We start from the raw sequence: 9,668 nt of genomic DNA on the forward strand, positions 1-9,668 counted from the left end.
TGTTAAAACTTCAAATGACCCTGAGCCTTTGGGGGCTTGGGATGATGGTTCGATGATGTTTGAAAATTTATTTTCCACGTTTTGTGGTTTTAACCATTTGCAATCATTACAACACTTGTGGTTTTACAGTCATGTTTAATGACATTTGAAATGCATTTATTCTTTTGAAATGTTTGTAATGTTTACTTCGTTGTTTTATTATTTCACTTGAAACATTCAATTGGGCGAGGAATGTCTAGATGGAGGATGCAAATTATAAACAGCTCTGACTCCTGTGTTAACTAAGGAGAGTTTCTTATCTATTGTCCATCTGAGCATACAACCATCTAGCCAATCAGAGCTCCGAGATCTGTGATGAGGATCAGGCTGACTTTCACCTAAAGTTCATTAGGTCAAAGGTCATCTACAGGAGAAAGTGGTGAAGCTACATACTGAAACTGATGTCCTCAGGGATTAGGAAAGGCACAGGAGAAGAAAATATCCCTTAAATGGAGATTCTCTGAAAGGCCACAGACCAGTTGTGTAGCTTTTTTATGCCAATAAAGCTACCACCCGGTTCTCCTCTTACCTTAGAGACTCACTAGTATATACACAGACATGGAATCACTGGACACTTTATAATGGAACACTAGTCACTTTAATAATGCACTAGTCACTTTAATAATGTTTACATGTGCACTCATCTCATATGTAATACTGTATTCTATTCTACTGTATTTGAGTCTATGCCAAACTGACATTGCTCATCCCAATATTATATAAATTGTGTACTTTACCCATGAGCCTTTAGGAAGATGGATGATGTTCGGTCTGTTTCCCCAATTTATTTTACCTTTTGTAGTTGAACCATTTGAAATATCTAGATCAGTGGTTATATACATAATACTGACAGGTGAAATGTATATCTATTCAGTGGTTATCGCTGGGTAATGCAGGTGGTATATCTGATCAGTTTTATCGCTGGGTACTGCAGGTGGTATATCTAGATCAGTGGTTATCACTTGAAACTTGATTTGAGTGGACTGCAGGTGGTATTATCTAGATCAGTGGTTATCTATGTGTCCATCTGCAGGTGGTATATCTAGCCATCAGTGAGATCTGTGGGGCGGATCAGGTGGTATATTCATTAGATCAAAGGTTATCACTAGGACTGAAAGTGGTGAATCAGTAGATCCGTGGTTATGGAGGTAGCAGGTGGTATATCTAGATCAGTGGTTATCGTAGGGTACTCTGGTCAGGCCATCAGACCAGTTGTTATCGTCTTACTGCAGGTGGTATTTCTCCTCTTCAGTGGTTAGCCTAGTGGTTACTGAGGTTGGACTAGTATCTAGATGAGTGGTTCAAACCCCGAGCTGACAAGGTACAAATCTGGTGGTTATCTAGATCAGTGGTTAACCCACTGTTCTCATTGAAAATCTAGAATTTGTTCTTAACTGACTTGCCTGGTTAAATAAAGGTGGTATAAAAAGATCTCTGGTTCATAGTTAAGGGTACTGCAGGTGGTATATTCTAGATCAGTGGTTATCGTAGAAGGGGAAGAGAGAGGAGAGAAAGGTTACCATACACTGCAGGTGCACTATCTAGATCAGTGGTTATCGTAGGGTACACGCCAGGTACAAAGTTATAAAATAGTGGTTATCTGGTTCTGGAAGATGGATAAATGATCAGTGGTTATCGTTACTGAAACAAGATGAAATATCTAGATCAGTGGTTATCGCTGGGTACTGCAGGTGGTATATCTAGATCTGTGGTTATCAGTCGGTAGAGCATGGCTTATCTAGATCAGTGGTTATCGCTGGGACCAGGTGGTATATCTAGATCAGTGGTTATCGCTTTGGACAAAAGTCTGCAGGTGGTATATCTAGATCAGTGGTTATCGCTGGGTACTGCAGGTGGTATATCTAGATCAGTGGTTATCGCTGGGTACTGCAGGTGGTATATCTAGATCAGTGGTTATCGCTGGGTACTGCAGGTGGTATATCTAGATCAGTGGTTATCGCTGGGTACTGCAGGTGGTATATCTAGATCAGTGGTTATCGCTGGGTACTGCAGGTGGTATATCTAGATCAGTGGTTATCGCTGGGTACTGCAGGTGGTATATCTAGATCAGTGGTTATCGCTGGGTACTGCAGGTGGTATATCTAGATCAGTGGTTATCGCTGGGTACTGCAGGTGGTATATCTAGATCAGTGGTTATCGTTGGGTACTGCAGGTGGTATATCTAGATCAGTGGTTATCGCTGGGTACTGCAGGTGGTATATCTAGATCAGTGGTTATCGCTGGGTACTGCAGGTGGTATATCTAGATCAGTGGTTATCGCTGGGTACTGCAGGTGGTATATCTAGATCAGTGGTTATCGCTGGGTACTGCAGGTGGTATATCTAGATCAGTGGTTATCGCTGGGTACTGCAGGTGGTATATCTAGATCAGTGGTTATCGCTGGGTACTGCAGGTGGTATATCTAGATCAGTGGTTATCGCTGGGTACTGCAGGTGGTATATCTAGATCAGTGGTTATCGTTGGGTACTGCAGGTGGTATATCTAGATCAGTGGTTATCGCTGGGTACTGCAGGTGGTATATCTAGATCAGTGGTTATCGCTGGGTACTGCAGGTGGTATATCTAGATCAGTGGTTATCGTTGGGTACTGCAGGTGGTATATCTAGATCAGTGGTTATCGCTGGGTACTGCAGGTGGTATATCTAGATCAGTGGTTATCGTTGGGTACTGTAGGTGGTATATCTAGATCAGTGGTTATCGCTGGGTACTGCAGGTGGTATATCTAGATCAGTGGTTATCGCTGGGTACTGCAGGTGGTATATCTAGATCAGTGGTTATGTCTCCGGTTCCGGTTGGAGACGAGCGGCCGCATCTACACTTCGGTCCGCAGGTAGTATAACTTTTTATAACTTTTCATTACATTTCGTTATAGTACAACGGTTTGATTTGTCTAATCTTAGCAATTTCTTCTTAGCCAGCTACATAGCCGTCTTTGTATCAACGACAATTGCATAATTATCGTATTTCGTCGTCCTAACGTATCTGCCCAGCAGCTAGCTAAGCAGCTAGCTAAGCAGCTAAGCAGCTAGCTAACATCCACTGTCCACTAGCACTGTAGAAACTATTACACTCAACTGAACGACTCGATTAGCGTAGTGTCAGCTAGCTACATAGTTGTCTTCGTATCCAAGATAATTGTGCAGTTTAGAGTGTGTAGACTTAGAGTGATTATCTTAATTTACCGAGGTTAGCTAGCCAGCTATTTGTCGTCCTTAACGTAGGAAATGCTGCTAGCTAGCTAGCCAACAGCTAGCCAACCTCTACCGAATTGAACTCCAACTACCCGGTCAACATTCCGCGTCGTTCCACAGGTAGTATCACATTTTCATTTCACTTCATTACAGTACAACGGTTTGATTTGTTTGATCGTAGCTAGCCAGCTACATAGCCGTCTTTGTTTCTAAGACAATTGTGTAGTCTAGAGCGATTTTCTAGGTTAGCTGGCCAGCTATTGTCGTTCTTCTAACGTAGCTAGCCAGCTAGCCCCGAATAGCAGCACTGTTGTAACTATTACAGTACAACGGTTTGTTTTGTTTGATCGTAGCTAGCTAGCTACATAGCCGTCTTTGTATCTAAGACAATTGTGTAGCCTAGAGCGATTTTCTAGGTTAGCCAGCCAGCTATTGTCGTTCTTTTAAGTAACGGAACGCAATCAACCTTGCTAGCTAGCCAGCTAGCCCCCGAATAGCAGCACTGTAGAAACTATTACACTCGACGGAACGACTTGATTAGTGTAGTGTCAACATCGCAGCCACTACCAGCTAGCCTACTCCAGCAGTACTGTTTCATTTCAATCATTTTAGTCAATAAGATTCTTGCTACGTAAGCTTAACTTTCTGAACATTCGAGACGTGTAGTCCACTTGTCATTCCAATCTCCTTTGCATTAGCGTAGCCTCTTCTGTACCCTGTTAACTATGTGTCTATCTATCCCTGTTCTCTCCTCTCTGCACAGACCATACAAACGCTCCACACCGCGTGGCCGCGGCCACCCTAATCTGGTGGTCCCAGCGCGCACGACCCACGTGGAGTTCCTGGTCTCCGGTAGCCTCTGGAACTGCCGATCTGCGGCCAACAAGGCAGAGTTCATCTCAGCCTATGCCTCCCTCCAGTCCCTCGACTTCCTGGCACTGACGGAAACATGGATCACCACAGATAACACTGCTACTCCTACTGCTCTCTCTTCGTCCGCCCACGTGTTCTCGCACACCCCGAGAGCTTCTGGTCAGCGGGGTGGTGGCACCGGGATCCTCATCTCTCCCAAGTGGTCATTCTCTCTCTCTCCCCTTACCCATCTATCTATCGCCTCCTTTGAATTCCATGCTGTCACAGTTACCAGCCCTTTCAAGCTTAACATTCTTATCATTTATCGCCTCCAGGTTCCCTCGGAGAGTTCATCAATGAGCTTGATGCCTTGATAAGCTCCTTTCCTGAGGACGGCTCACCTCTCACAGTCCTGGGCGACTTTAACCTCCCCACGTCTACCTTTGACTCATTCCTCTCTGCCTCCTTCTTTCCACTCCTCTCCTCTTTGACCTCACCCTCTCACCTTCCCCCCTACTCACAAGGCAGGCAATACGCCGACCTCATCTTTACTAGATGCTGTTCTTCCACTAACCTCACTGCAACTCCCCTCCAAGTCTCCGACCACTACCTTGTATCCTTTTCCCTCTCGCTCTCATCCAACACTTCCCACACTGCCCCTACTCGGATGGTATCGCGCCGTCCCAACCTTCGCTCTCTCTCCCCGCTACTCTTTCCTCTTCCATCCTTTCATCTCTTCCCTCTGCTCATACCTTCTCCAACCTTTCTCCTGACTCTGCCTCCTCAACCCTCCTCTCTTCCCTTTCTGCATCCTTTGACTCTCTATGTCCCCCATCCTCCAGGCCGGCTCGGTCCTCCCCTCCCGCTCCGTGGCTCGATGACTCATTGCGAGCTCACAGAACAGAGCTCCGGGCAGCCGAGCGGAAATGGAGGAAAACTCGCCTCCTGCGGACCTGGCATCCTTTCACTCCCTCCTCTCTACATTTTCCTCCTCTGTCTCTGCTGCTAAAGCCACTTTCTACCACTCTAAATTCCAAGCATCTGCCTCTAACCCTAGGAAGCTCTTTGCCACCTTCTCCTCCCTTCTGAATCCTCCTCCCCCTCCCCCCTCCTCCCTCTCTGCAGATGACTTCGTCAACCATTTTGAAAAGAAGGTCGACGACATCCGATCCTCGTTTGCTAAGTCAAACGACACCGCTGGTTCTGCTCACACTGCCCTACCCTGTGCTCTGACCTCTTTCTCCCCTCTCTCTCCAGATGAAATCTCGCTTCTGTGACGGCCGGCCGCCCAACAACCTGCCCGCTCGACCCTATCCCCTCCTCTCTCCTCCAGACCATTTCCGGGGACCTTCTCCCTTACCTCACCTCGCTCATCAACTCATCCCTGACCGCTGGCTACGTCCCTTCCGTCTTCAAGAGAGCGAGAGTTGCACCCCTTCTGAAGAAACCTACACTCGATCCCTCCGATGTCAACAACTACAGACCAGTATCCCTTCTTTCTTTTCTCTCCAAAACTCTTGAACGTGCCGTCCTTGGCCAGCTCTCCTCTATCTCTCTCAGAATGACCTTCTTGATCCAAATCAGTCAGGTTTCAAGACTAGTCATTCAACTGAGACTGCCTTCTGCATCACGGAGGCGCCCGCACTGCTAAAGCTAACTCTCTCCTCTGCTCTCATCCTTTCTAGACCTATCGGCTGCCTTCGATACTGTGAACCATCAGATCCTCCTCTCCACCCTCTCCGAGCTGGGCATCTCCGGCGCCCCACGCTTGGATTGCGTCCCTACCTGACAGGTCGCTCCTACCAGGTGGCGTGGCGAGAATCTGTCTCCCCGCCACGCGCTCACCACTGGTGTCCCCCAGGGCTCTGTTCTAGGCCCCTCTCCTATTCTCGCTATACACCAAGTCACTTGGCTCTGTCATAACCTCACATGGTCTCTCCTATCATTGCTATGCAGACGACACACAATTAATCTTCTCCTTCCCCCTTCTGATGACCAGGTGGCGAATCGCATCTCTGCATGTCTGGCAGACATATCAGTGTGGATGACGGATCACCACCTCAAGCTGAACCTCGGCAAGACGGAGCTGCTCTTCCTCCCGGGAAGGACTGCCCGCTCCATGACCTCGCCATCACGGTTGACAACTCCACAGCCTCCTCCCAGAGCGCTAAGAACCTTTGGCGTGATCCTGACAACACCCTGTCGTTCTCAACCAACATCATGGCGGGGTCTGCCTCGTAGGTCTATGCCTGCAACATCCGCAGAGTACGACTCCTGCCTCACAGGAAGCGGCGCAGGTCCTAATCCAGGCACTTGTCATCTCCCGTCTGGATTACTGCAACCGTCATACGGGGCCCCTGCCTGTGCCATTAAACCCCTACACCCATCCAGAACGCCCGCAGCCCGTCTGCAGGTTCAACCTTCCTGCCCTCTCACGTCACCCCGCTCCTCCGCTCTCTCCACTGGCTTCCAGTTGAAGCTCGCATCCGCTACAAGACCATGGTGCTTGCCTACGGAGCTGTGAGGGGAACGGCACCGCAGTACCTCCAGGCTCTGATCAGGCCCTACACCCAAGCAAGGGCACTGCGTTCATCCACCTCTGGCCTGCTCGCCTCCCTACCATTGAGGAAGTACAGTTCCCGCTCAGCCCAGTCAAAACTGTTCGCTGCTCTGGCCCCCCAATGGTGGAACAAACTCCCTCACGACGCCAGGACAGCGGAGTCAATCACCACCTTCCGGAGACACCTGAAACCCCACCTCTTCAAGGAATACCTAGGATAGGATAAGTAATCCTTCTCACCCCCCCTTAATGACTTAGATGCACTATTGTAAAGTGGCTGTTCCACTGGATGTCAGAAGGTGAATTCACCAATTTGTAAGTCGCTCTGGATAAGAGCGTCTGCTAAATGACTTAAATGTAAATGTTAAAATGTTATCGCTGGGTACTGCAGGTGGTATATCTAGATCAGTGGTTATCGCTGGGTACTGCAGGTGGTATATCTAGATCAGTGGTTATCGCTGGGTACTGCAGGTGGTATATCTAGATCAGTGGTTATCGCTGGGTACTGCAGGTGGTATATCTAGATCAGTGGTTATCGCTGGGTACTGCAGGTGGTCCGCAATTTCTGGGGGGATAAAAAACAACAATCTTCCACAAATAATTACAGTTGGGGTTGCTGAGCTCTTCAGTAAGGCCATTCTTTATTTTGTTTTACTTTTACCCCCTTTTCTTCCCAATTTCGTGACATCCAATTTGTAGTTACAGTCTTACCCCATCGCTGCAACTCCAGTACGGACTCCGGAGAGGCGAGGTTCGAGAGCCATGCCTCCTCCGAAACATTACCCGTCAACCTCTCCTTCACCCCCATTCCCTCCACCCATCCCTCCAACTCCGCAGTACCAATACTATTACTGGAATGACTCGATGAGCCAGGAGAAATGCTACAATAACTTAATGGTGGTAGTAGTGAACAGCGAGGAAGTCGAAGCAGTTTTGAATTTTAACAGAGAAAGAAGGCGACCCGCTAAGTGATATTTTAATTAAAATAGGCTATTATAAAACATCATTTTATAACTAAGAATTATAATCTAAATCCTATCAATTTAGACCCTAGAATAGATTAAACAGTTATATTTGAAGTTTTTTAATATTGTTGAGGTGTAAAATTGAATCCCAAATAGTTGATCTTCTAAAATGGCCAATTTCGCAGTTTGAAACCATTTGATTGGCAGTTGTCACCTCCCACCGCTTCCGCACAACACCATTTGATTGGCTGCTTTCCAAAACGCGGACAGGTCAAAACGTGCGTATTGTCCAACTTGCCTTCAGTTTAGTTCTCAATTCATTGAACCATGGCATCGTTTAGTTATCAACTCCAACACCTACCGAAAATGGAGTCCGAAAATAAGAGTTTCCAACTGTGGCGGGACTACAGAAGCTAGCGGACGGAAAAGGGAGATGAAGTTAGGGAACTTCACATCAGAAATCAACCGTTGACGGTCATCACTCCGGTATATGCTCGACCATGGTGGAATTTGAACAGTTCCCGTCGCGAGCCTTGCTGTCACCGATAGCACCGGTGGCGACACCACCTCTACGGCTTTTTGAGCCCTGGATTCCAAATTGTCCCCTTGCGTAAAGACGCTCCTTTACATCGAGCAGCAGCGAGGTCCCGACTCCGACAGCAGCGTCGAGACCCTCCGTGGGGACCAGGGTCCAGAGGGAGAGAAAGAAGGCGACCCGCTCCAAGATGCCGGAGGGATTGCTTCACCTCAGCGCCAGTCCTGCAGCTTCTGCAAACACAACGGGGAGTCTGAGTCTGTGTTTGGGTCCCACAGTCTAAAGGACCAGGATGGGGGCGTGGTGTGCCCGTACCTGCGGCAGTATGTCTGTCCTCTTTGGGGGCCACCGGGCCAAAGCCCACACCAAGCGCTTCTGTCCCCGGGTGGAAACCACCTACAACTCTGTCTATGTCAAGTGATAGAAGCGCTAGGATCTGGTCCAGGCCGTTACTGCGCTACTCTCTAGACCTACTAACATAGTCAACTTGTTGTTGCGAGATGGGTGGGACCAGAGCTAGAGAAGCGCTGAAGAGACTTCAGGCTGTTGTTTTGCAGACTTTCTTGAGCGTCTCTAGCGCACTGTATGCGGACAATTGTAAGAGGATTTAGGTGTGGATATTTAGCTGAGAAGTCGTTTGGAATAGCCTGACTAGTTTGTATGCTGTGTCATAGCCTGGCTAGTTTGTAGACTGTGTCATAGCCTGTTTATCGTGTGATTTGATTTATTTATTTACTTTTTCTCGTGTGTTCTCAACTTTTTCACTTATTTCAATTTATTTGTGTGGTTTTTCATTATTTGCAAGCCCGTGCACTTGTTCTTTACAACACATGTTGGGTTTGAGTTTTCTGTTTTAACTTGAAAGTGTAAATGTCTCTGTCTGTGACCAAACTAACAGCGTATTTATATGTTGGTGTGAGATTTTGTAAAACCTCCCAACCTCTAATACTGTGTCGACGAATCAGCCGCCCTTATCAACAAACTCTCATTGCAGAATTAGACGTATATCCACGTTTCTCCCTACTTCTTTTTGGGGAGGGTAAAAAAACCTTTCCAAAATTGTTCCCTTGCGTAAAGACGCTCCTTTTGCATCCGAGCAGCAGAGGGTCCCAGGACCCATACAGCAGCGTCCAGACCCTCCGTGGGGACCCGGGTCCAGAAAAAAGAAGGCGGAAGGGTTGTCTTGTTTTCCCTGACTTTGGGGAGAAAACTTGTTTTTCTTGACTAATATTTTAAAACTACATGCTCTAATCTAACTGTACATCTGCAGGTCTACAGGCCTAAAATAACTATTATAAGAACATTGCTATTGACATCAAGACAACTTCTGTTTTATGACGTGGTGTGCAGAGCTACTTTGTGTCATTGTAATTTACCATGCTAGCTACTATTTTAGTGTTATACTTGTTTTTTTTAAGATCTAGAAGTGTGGTTTCTTGTTTGTTTGTTTTACTTTTCAATGTGTATGCTACTTAGATTGGAGAGGAAGGCCGAACAAATGATTGA

General features: G+C 47.1%; 1 pseudogene; it reads left to right on the forward strand.

Moving 5' to 3' along the window:
* The first annotated feature begins 7,993 nt into the window (after positions 1 to 7,993).
* Positions 7,994 to 8,583, forward strand: LOC135526121 (nanos homolog 3-like; annotated as a pseudogene).
* Positions 8,584 to 9,668: the final 1,085 nt, after the last annotated feature.

Source organism: Oncorhynchus masou, chromosome 5 (genome assembly GCF_036934945.1).
Source record: "Oncorhynchus masou masou isolate Uvic2021 chromosome 5, UVic_Omas_1.1, whole genome shotgun sequence".
NCBI lineage: Eukaryota > Metazoa > Chordata > Actinopteri > Salmoniformes > Salmonidae > Oncorhynchus > Oncorhynchus masou.